Source organism: Myotis yumanensis, unplaced genomic scaffold, assembly GCF_028538775.1.
Source record: "Myotis yumanensis isolate MYYU_CA2020_CCGP unplaced genomic scaffold, mMyoYum1.0.hap1 SCAF_3, whole genome shotgun sequence".
Classification (NCBI taxonomy): domain Eukaryota; kingdom Metazoa; phylum Chordata; class Mammalia; order Chiroptera; family Vespertilionidae; genus Myotis; species Myotis yumanensis.
In genome coordinates this window covers 88267077-88276613 of record NW_027223754.1, presented here as the reverse complement: position 1 = coordinate 88276613, position 9537 = coordinate 88267077, and the positions used below count along the sequence as shown (strand labels likewise).

The following is a 9537-nucleotide window of genomic DNA, read 5'->3' as shown; positions in this document are numbered from 1 at the left end:
TAATCCAAACTGGAATTTGTGGTACATAGTCATAAATGGGATATCATCAATTACCACTTCTATCAATTTGCATTATTTATGCAACTGGCTGGCAACTACCTTTGGGAGCTAACTGGCTGTTAATGTGAATGAATGGAAACAGAATAGTAGAATCAGTTGACTATTGTTCTTCCATTTAATGCATATGTGACTCCCCTTAAACTTGCTCTTTTAAAATACTGGGATCAAGTTATTTAAATAGGTATAAACACAGCAATGTTAGGTGTCATTAGAAATACAAATAAAAACACACCAAGAATCCTATAAAAATTTAAAGGAAAAATTATTCCAGCATTAGCTGAAATGTATAGTCTGTAGTTATGTAGGAATCATTATAATGTAGTCATTCAACAATTGAATCATCTATGTGTTTCATAAATACTTAAACAAGATAGTCACTGACCTTAAAGAACTCTGCTAATTATAACTTATTTGTAAGTATGGCTCTAGAATATCCAAGATATATTGATAAATGAAAAAAGGAAGTTGTTAAACATTTGTATATATAACTAGAGGCCTGGTGCATGAAATTCGTGCACTGGTGGGGCGGGGGCCTCAACCCGGCCTGTGCCCTCTCAGCTCGCTGGTCCTTAGTGCTGCCACAGAGGCAGGAGAGGCTCCCACCACCACTGCTGCACTCACTAACCATGAGCCTGGCTTCTGATTGAGCGGCGCTCCCCCTGTGGGAGCACACTGACCACCAGGGGGCAGCTCCTGCATTGAGCGTCTGTCCCCTGGTGGTCAGTGCACATCATAGCGACTGGTCACTCTGGTTGTTCTGCTGTAACAGTTGCTTAGGCTTTTATTATATAGGTATGATCCATTAAAAACAAAAACTAGACCCATATGTATAGGGGGAAAAAGTATGAAGTGATATACACCAAAATATTATATCTATCTTGGGAATAAGATTACAGTTTTATTTTTACCTAATTTCATATAATAAGTGTATTTGGAGAATAAAAAATAATTTAAAAAATAAGAGGAAAGACTAATTCTGGAGGAAGCTCTGTACACTAGAGAATGGTGAATTTTAAATTCATAGCTAAAATAATCTAAAAAGCTGCAGTAGAATCAGAATTGAATCACTTAATTACAGGATGCATGTGTTTCATGGTAATTTAAAAAATTCAGAAACTTTAGTTGATGCCATGCCAGTCACCAGTATACACCTGGCCCTGACCCAGGGAAGTAATAGTGCTAGTAAGCCACATGGGGAAGAAAGTTCTAGTAAACACTTTAAGAAGGACACTGATAAACCAGCAAAGGCTACCAGGCCGTTGAGGGTCTGCTTAATCCATGAATGAATGAATGAATTAATGATCCATAAGGACACTGGGATTATTAAAAGAAAATATTCAATCCACTGAGATATTAAAGCCAAAATGATTTGTGAAATACTAATCATTATAAGAAAGAGACTAGTAATTTAAAAAAAAACAACACCCAAATCTATAGATTCATGTGTGATTCTCACAAATGTCTTTCAGGAAAGACAATCATCGATGTGTTTCAAATATCTGATTGTTCATCACTTGAAAATTCTCGGTTGCTCTGGAGGCAGGATTATTGGAAGGTACAGAAAAGCAGATTTCAGTTTAAGATAGGAAGAAACTTTCCTGTTATTAGTTCACTGATAAAATTGCTGCCTTACAAAGAAATGAACCTCTGGTCCCTGGAATTCTTCTAACAGGGGTTTTAAAATATATGTTTTATTATTATTCAGGTATGGTGAGCCAGCATATCAGGAGACAACTGCCACTGAAAAAGATCAGAGTTCATAAGAGGAGAGGGCATCTCATGCCACACAGGAATACACTGACAAGCATTGGGGTCGTCAGGAGCCAAAAGGAGCAAGGGGAAACCATGGGCATGCGCCTTTATTGTAGTTTCCACGTGCAAGGCAGGGTAAGCATACTTGGGATTGGCTAGTTTGAATAATTTTAGCAGACTCTGAAGTATAGGGGCTGTCCCCAATTGTTTGGTACTTTGCTCTGGGGTGATTAGGATAGGGGAATATTGACTTGGAGTTTGAGAGCCTGAGAGGAAGTTGGGGCTCTGAATTGGTTGGTTTGCAAATAAAAGGCAGACTCCTGAAGCAAGTGGTTTGCTGTCTCTAGGAATTAGCTAACTCTACGAGGGGCAGCCCTTCCCCTATTGGTAAGACCCCAGATGCCAGAGCATCAAGAATACAGAAAATAAGAAAATAGAATTGATACACAGGCTAGATGACTATCCCAGAGATCTTGTAAATATGGTTCCTGCTTGGATAGAGGCTGAACTAGATACTTTCTAAAACTCTGATTCTGATTCATTCAGACTGTCGCCAATTCTCTAAACAACTTAAATTGAAAACAAGGAAATGGAGGATGCAGGATCTCCAGGGATCTAGACTAGGATTTGTCATACTAAAATTGGTGTTAATTCTGGAAAGGGGAGATCACATTCAAGTAAAATAGAAATATAGTGCTAGCTCAACAGGGTAAACTGGAGTTCTCACAGTGTTGTGAGTAGATAGAAGTGACTTATAGGTGATGAACAAGAAACTGTGAGGTTTGGGGATAAAGTCAAAACTATTAATATGATGGTCTTCTAGGTATTATTTAAACTCAGAGATCTTTGTAGGTACCAGTCCAGTGTGTGGTCACAGTCAAATGTATAACCCTTTTGGAAGGGTTTTGAAGTTAGGAAGAGTTTTAAAAATTAAGCAGAGAATCTCATCAACCATTATAAGAAACAAGACACAAAATTTATCTCTCTTCATCTATGTATAGTTTGTTTATTGCATTTCAGGTGAAAAGGTGAGTTGAAGAAAGCCCAAAGAAGAATAGCAAAAGTGATCAAGAAAAGGCAGACTACTAGACATGTGGGCCCTTCAGTCTAAAAGTCAAGGCTGAAAAATAATATTACCCAAATCTATAAAATTATGGTGAGTATGGATGTGTATGGTGAAGTTGGACTTGCTTATCAAATTCCTGATTAATAACAATTAAGGCAACAACCCTTGAAACTTAAAAACAGAAATATTTAGAGGCAATAAGCTTTGTTATTTTCGTGCTGTATAAGAAATAGTGATTGTACCACCCAGAGGTAGTATAGGAAGACATAGTTTTGAAATGGATTGTTAAGCAAGAAGGCATCTTGGAAATTATTTGTCCAAATCCTCATTTCACACATGGGGAAAGTGGCCCAAGAAAGAGGTGTCTTGGCCAAAGTGACATGAATAACAAAACCCAGGTAATTCAGCATTCATTAAATAAATATAAGCACTTACTCTGTCCGGCCCTGCTCATTCTACCTTGCCATGTGATTAGATAAATCCATTAACAGTTTCTAAAGATTTCTAAATGATTTTTGATGAAAGTTAGAAATTTAGGAATGTATCCTTTTTAATACTGACAGCACGAATGACAGTTTAGCAGTCCTACAAAACTTACCCTCATATTAGATGTTGAAGACAGAACAAAGGCCAGGAGAGACTATTAGATATATTCATACTTGATTACCCTTAGTTAGTGGTTGGTGACAGAAATGATGAAATAAATTCTTACCTTTTGGGTTATCTATGTGACAGCTCTCCATTAGCACAAATACACAGCAGTTATGATTCATTCACTGTCATCCCTGGGTTATGTGCAGACATGGGGCAGATAATGAGAAAACATTTGTTTCTTGGCTTTGTGTTATATTCTTATAAATGAGTTGGACTATGTATTGAGCCTCAGAAAATTCATGATACTTTAGTGAAGTTTACTACAATATATCCTCTATAGTTGGTCTTCCTGAATTTTTCTCTAGACTCTTTTCCAACAAACTCATCTTTTAAAAAGGCTCATTATTTTCTGGATTTTACAAATTTAGACTTTATGAAGATTCAAACTCTGAAGCTCCTTTATTTTTGAAGAACACTTTAAAGCAAATACTATAAGTTAAATTATAGGAAAAATGTTTAAACTCATCACAAGAACAATTTTCCAACATATTAGAAGCATGTATCTTCCTATAAGCAATTGTCACACTAATTGTAAAACTGTTCCTACCTATTTGCTGGAGATCTTGAAAAATAAGATTGACATATTTAATTGTTATAAATTATTATGCAGAGCTCTTCTGAGAAATAGTGATAGAAACAGAGTAAACTCTTGAAATCCCAACATTATACAGTATATTTTATTTTTTATTCTTTTGGAGGGACTGAACTTTTGTATTCAACAAATATTTTTTAGCATCTTCTATGTACCAAGCACAAGGCTGGGCTAGACATGTCAAGATGGGTGAGACGGTCTTCTCCTTCAAGGCGGTGCATGACTATGCTCATGGCTGCACAACACTTGGCTCCACCAGCAGTAACAGAAGGAACTTGATATAGGCTTTTTCTTTCTAGCATCACAGTGAAAAGATTTCATGGTAACAGGAGAATAGAATCCTTGGGATTTTATCTTACACACCTTTGTTTGGGGAATTTGGGTTATTAAAAACTATATATATAATTTGAAGAGTTCTTTCATTCTTTCTGCAGAATTAAATTTTTAGAACTATGAAGTCTTTATGCCATAAAAAATGTGAAAAATGAAGATTTAAAGCCCATAAAAGCTTTATATAAGCACAATTGCTTGAATAATGATTGCAAAAACTCTACCTTTGCTTTAATTATTTAAATAGGGCAATTGCTTCACTTTTCTTCATATATTGATTGTTTAAAAATGATTACTGGGCCTTCCAGTCAAGATGGCATTGTAGGTAAACACGATACTGAAATCTTCGCACAACCAAATCAAATTACAACTAAACTTCAGAACAACCATCATTTCAAACTGCCTGAAATCTAGTTGAATGGAATTCCTACAACTAGGGGATTAAAGAAACCACATGGAGACTGGTAGGAGGGGCAGAGGAGCAGAATGGGCTGGTCCCACAGCCATGTGTCGTGATTTATAATCAGGAGGGATATCTTGGCTATGGAGGTCCTACGTGAGGAGCATGGGCTTCCAGTTCCATTGCAGGGCCCCCAGCCCAGGGTTCCAGTGCTGGAAAAAGAAGCCCCCACAACTTCTAGCTGTAAAAACCAGCGGGGATTGTGGCTGAGTGACACGGAGGCTGCTGGAGTTCCTTGGTTCACAGCTTGGAGTCCCTCTTAAAGGGCCCATGCATGGACTCATTCAGACTCACTCCCTCTGAACTCCAGTGCTTGGTCAACAATTGGAAAGGAACCAGGGACATATGGGGAGGAACTAAATTGTTGGACATTAGGACAAGAGCTGGGGGAATAGCTTTCTGCCAGAAAAGAGTGCTGACAAGAGGCCATTATTCCTCTGCTTTAGACCTCCCCCCACAGAGCGGATAGGTGGGTGCCATAACTGAGTACCCATCAACTTGACTCATACTGTTTTCCCCACTCTTGTGAATCCCTGAGACCCCATCCCCCCAACTTGTAGGCTTATCGAAACCATTTCCAGTGCCTTTTCCATATAACTAGCCTCTCTCGCCTCAGGCTTTGAACTTTTCTAAAATCTCTCAAACAAGCAGCATCTGACCTCTGCATACCATAGTGGCCATAGGCCTGGCACTAGTGACAGCCCACCTTGGTTCACAAGTTGGCCTCTTATGGGTGCCTCCAAATACAAGTAACATCCATCTTCAGATTACTTTGTAGGTTGTGTCAGGTGGCCTGAGGCAGAACACAGGTGGCAGCTGACTTTGCACCTCCTGGGAGGCCCCAGGGCAAGTGCACCACGTAGATAGCTTTAGACCATGCTAGATTACAACCCTATCCCCTCCACGAGCAACACACTCAAGGGACCAACTAATTGAGCATCAAAGCCCCACTGAAGCAAGGATCAGCTCCTAGGGTCAGCTCCTGCACAGCAGCTTATCCACTCTAGTCACAGCTGGTCCTTACAGCCAATTGGCCTGGGAGTCAATCACTTCCAGTGATGCCAACAGCAACCAAGATTCAACTACAACAGGGCAACGTACAGAGGCCACACAAGGGTGCACCTGGAGTGCGTATTTCAGGTGACTGGGCCTTATAGGACGTCAACTACACATGGCTACTCTACCAAGTCTGGGAGATATAGCAGCTCAACCTAATACATAGAAACAAACACAGGAAGTAGCTAAAATGCGGAGATAAAGAAACATGTCCCAAATGAAAGAAAAGGAGAAATCTCTAGAAAAATAACTAAATGAAATGGAGGCAAGCAATCTACCAGATACAGAGTTCAAAACAATGTTTATAAGGATGCGCAAGTAACTTAGTGAGAACTTCAACAACATGAAATAAGACATAAGAAACAAATAAAAAGAGTCAGGAATGAAATATACACTAATTGAAATAATAATTTACAGGGAACCAATAGTAGAGTAGACGATACTGAGAATCAAATCAGTGATTTGGAATAGGAAGAAGCAAAAAACACCCAATGAGAGCAGCAAATAGAGAAAAAGAATGCAAAAATATTAAAACAGTGAAAGGAGCCTCTGCAAAATTTCAAGCGTATCAACAGTTGCATCATGGAAGGGCGAGAAGGAGGAGAGGGAGCAAGAATTTGAAAACTTATTTGAAAATAATGACAGAAAACTTCCCTTACCTGGTGAAAAAAAATAGGCATGTAAGTCTAGGAAGTGCAGAGAGTCCCAAACAAGATGAACCCAAAGAGGCTCACACTAAGATATAATAAAATATCAAAGGTTAAAGACAAAGAATCTTTTTTTAGTATGTATATATTAGAGGCCCAGTGCATGCACTGGTAGGGTCCCTAGCAGCTGGCAGCAACCAGCTGAATACTCCTTTCCTTTCCCTGGCCAGCCCCGCCCCCTGGTTGAACTCCCGGTCTAGGGGATAATTTGCATACTATGCTTTTATTATATAGGATTTTTAATTGTTGCTAATATTACCGATGTCTCCCACCTCTCCCCACCCCTCACCATTTACTCCCCTCCTCCCAATCCCCATCCCAGGTCTTCACCACACTATTACCCGTGTTCAGGGACTATGCATATAATTATATAAATTCTTTGGTTTATCTCTTCTTGTCCCCCCATATCCTCATCAAGGTATGTTAGTCTGTTCATACCTCCATGCTTTGGGTCTTATTTTGTTGGTCAATTCATTTTGTTCATTAAATTCCACAAATAAGTGAGATCATTTGATATTTGTCTTTCTCATATTGGCTTATTTTACTTAGCATAATATTTTCCAGGTTCATCCATGCTGTCCCAAAGGTAAAGAGATCCCTCTTTTTTATAGCTGCATAGTATTGCCTTGTATAAATGTCCCACAGCTTTTGTTATCCATTCATCTACTGATGGTCACTTGGATATTTCCAAATCTTAGCTATTGTAAATAATACTGTAATGAACATAGGGATGCATATATTCTTTATGATTGGTGTTTCAGGGTTTTTAGGATGTATTCCCAGAAGTAGGATCTCTGGATCAAATGGAAATTCCATTTTTAATTTTTTGAGGAAACTCTATAGTGGCTGCACCAATCTGCATTCTCACTAGCAGTGAACCAGTGTTCCCTTTTCTCCACATCCTCTCCAGCACTTGTTGTTTGTTGATTTTTTTATGGTAGCCATTCTGACAGGTGTGAGGTGATATTTCATTGTGGTTTTAATTTGCATTTCTCTAATTAGTGACTTTGAGCATTTTTTCATATGTCTCTTGGCCATTTGTATATCCACAAAGGGAGAATCTTAAAAGCAGCAAGAGAAAAGCTGTTAGTTACCTACAAGGGACCTCCCATAAGACTGTGAGCTGATTTCTTATCAGAAACTATTAAAGCCAGTAGGGAGTGGCAAGAAATATTCAAAGTGACAAAAGCAAAGACCTACAACCAAAATTACCCAGCAAAGCTATCATTTAGAATTTAAAGTCAGGTAAAGAGCTTCCTAGACAAGAAATAGCGAAAAAAGTTCATCACCACCAAACCGGTATTACATGAAATGTTTAAAGGTCTTCTTTAAAAAGAAAGGGGGGGATTAAAAATGAGCAATAAAGTGAGAATAAATACAGATCTATCAACAATTGAATCTAAAAATGAAAATAAGGGGGAGAAACCAAGATGGCAGCATAGGTAAACACCTGAAATTGCTGCCTCACACAACCACTTCAAAAATACAACTAAAAAACAAAACGGACATCATCCAGAACCTCAGGAAGGCTGGCTGAGTGAAAATTCTACAACTAGAAGGAAAGAGAAAAGCACACTGAGACTCAGAGGAAGCGTGGAAGTAAAGTGCAGAGGTACAGAGGCGTGCGCAGAAAGGGCTGGCAACTGAGGACGCGGTTGTCTTTTTCAATTGGGAGGGAGACTCAAGCCCCTGACGGCTCTGAACTCCAGTTCCGGGTGAGTCTCTAGGGACCCAGACTCATACGGGGAGAAACTGGACTGTCTGGCAGTGGGCAGAACTTGAGGGCAGCTTTCTCTCCGAGGTGCTTGCGGTGATTACCGTGGGACACTGAGACCCGGGACCTCTTAGGGCAGGACTGAGGATCAGCCATAGCTGTTTTCTCTGCCCTGTTGATTCCCTGAGACCCTGCCCCACCCAAGCTGCTAGCAGAGGCTTTTGCATATGAATGGCCGGGCCCTATGCAATCTAAAATTACCTAACAAACTGCAGCTGGTCAGAGAGACCCAGAACACCCAAAAGAAGGCCCAAGGCCCCACAGCAGCTTGCATTGCTTCACAGCTGAGCCTCATCTGGGCACCTCCAAACCCCAAACAAAGAAGAGGAATCTGCAGATCTCTCTGTAGCTCCTGCTGGGTAGCCTCAGGCAGAGGCTAAATTAGCACCTCCTTAGAGATCCAAGAGCCAGTGTACCCAGTGGTCAGAGTGGGACCATCCAGATTACAACTCCTCAGATCCATAAGGGACACACTCAGGGGGCAGACTCAGTGAGCACCAAAGCTCCACTGAAGCAAGTCTTGCCCCAGAAGGGTGTCTCCATCACAGAAGTTCTACCACCGTAGACACAGCTGATTCTCACAGCCAATTGGCCTGGAGGTCAATTCCTCCCAGTGATATCTACAACAATCAAGGCTTAACTACAACAAGACTGTGCACAAAGCCCACAAAGGGGTGCACCAAGAGTGTCCACCTCAGGTAATTGGGAGGCTGAGCCACTGGGCCCTATAGGACACCTAGCACAGAAAGCCACTCTATCAACACAGGGAAGCATAAAAAATGCGGAGACAAAGAAACAGGTCACAAATGACAGAAATGGAGGAAAGCAAATGACTGGATATAGAGTTCAAAACCACGGTTATAAGGTTTTTCAAGAATTTTCTAGAAACCGCCGATAAATTTAGTGAGACCCTCAAGAAATCTAGTGAGACCCTTGAGGATATGAAACAGGACCAACTAGAAATTAAGCATACACTGACTGAAATAAAGAATAATATACAGAGTTTCAACAGCAGACTAGAGGATCCCAAGAATCAAGTCAAAGATTTGAAATATGAAGAAGCAAAAAACACCCAACCGGAAAAGC

The 9537-nt window shown here is 40.0% G+C and overlaps 1 long non-coding RNA gene across 1 annotated transcript; it reads left to right on the top strand.

The window, feature by feature from the left end:
• Nucleotides 1-1534: 1534 nt before the first annotated feature.
• On the top strand, nucleotides 1535-4493 carry LOC139005076 (uncharacterized). Its single transcript, XR_011470639.1, has 4 exons — nucleotides 1535-1615; nucleotides 1766-1947; nucleotides 2833-2968; nucleotides 4266-4493. It is a non-coding gene; the product is annotated as an uncharacterized lncRNA (long non-coding RNA).
• Nucleotides 4494-9537: the final 5044 nt, after the last annotated feature.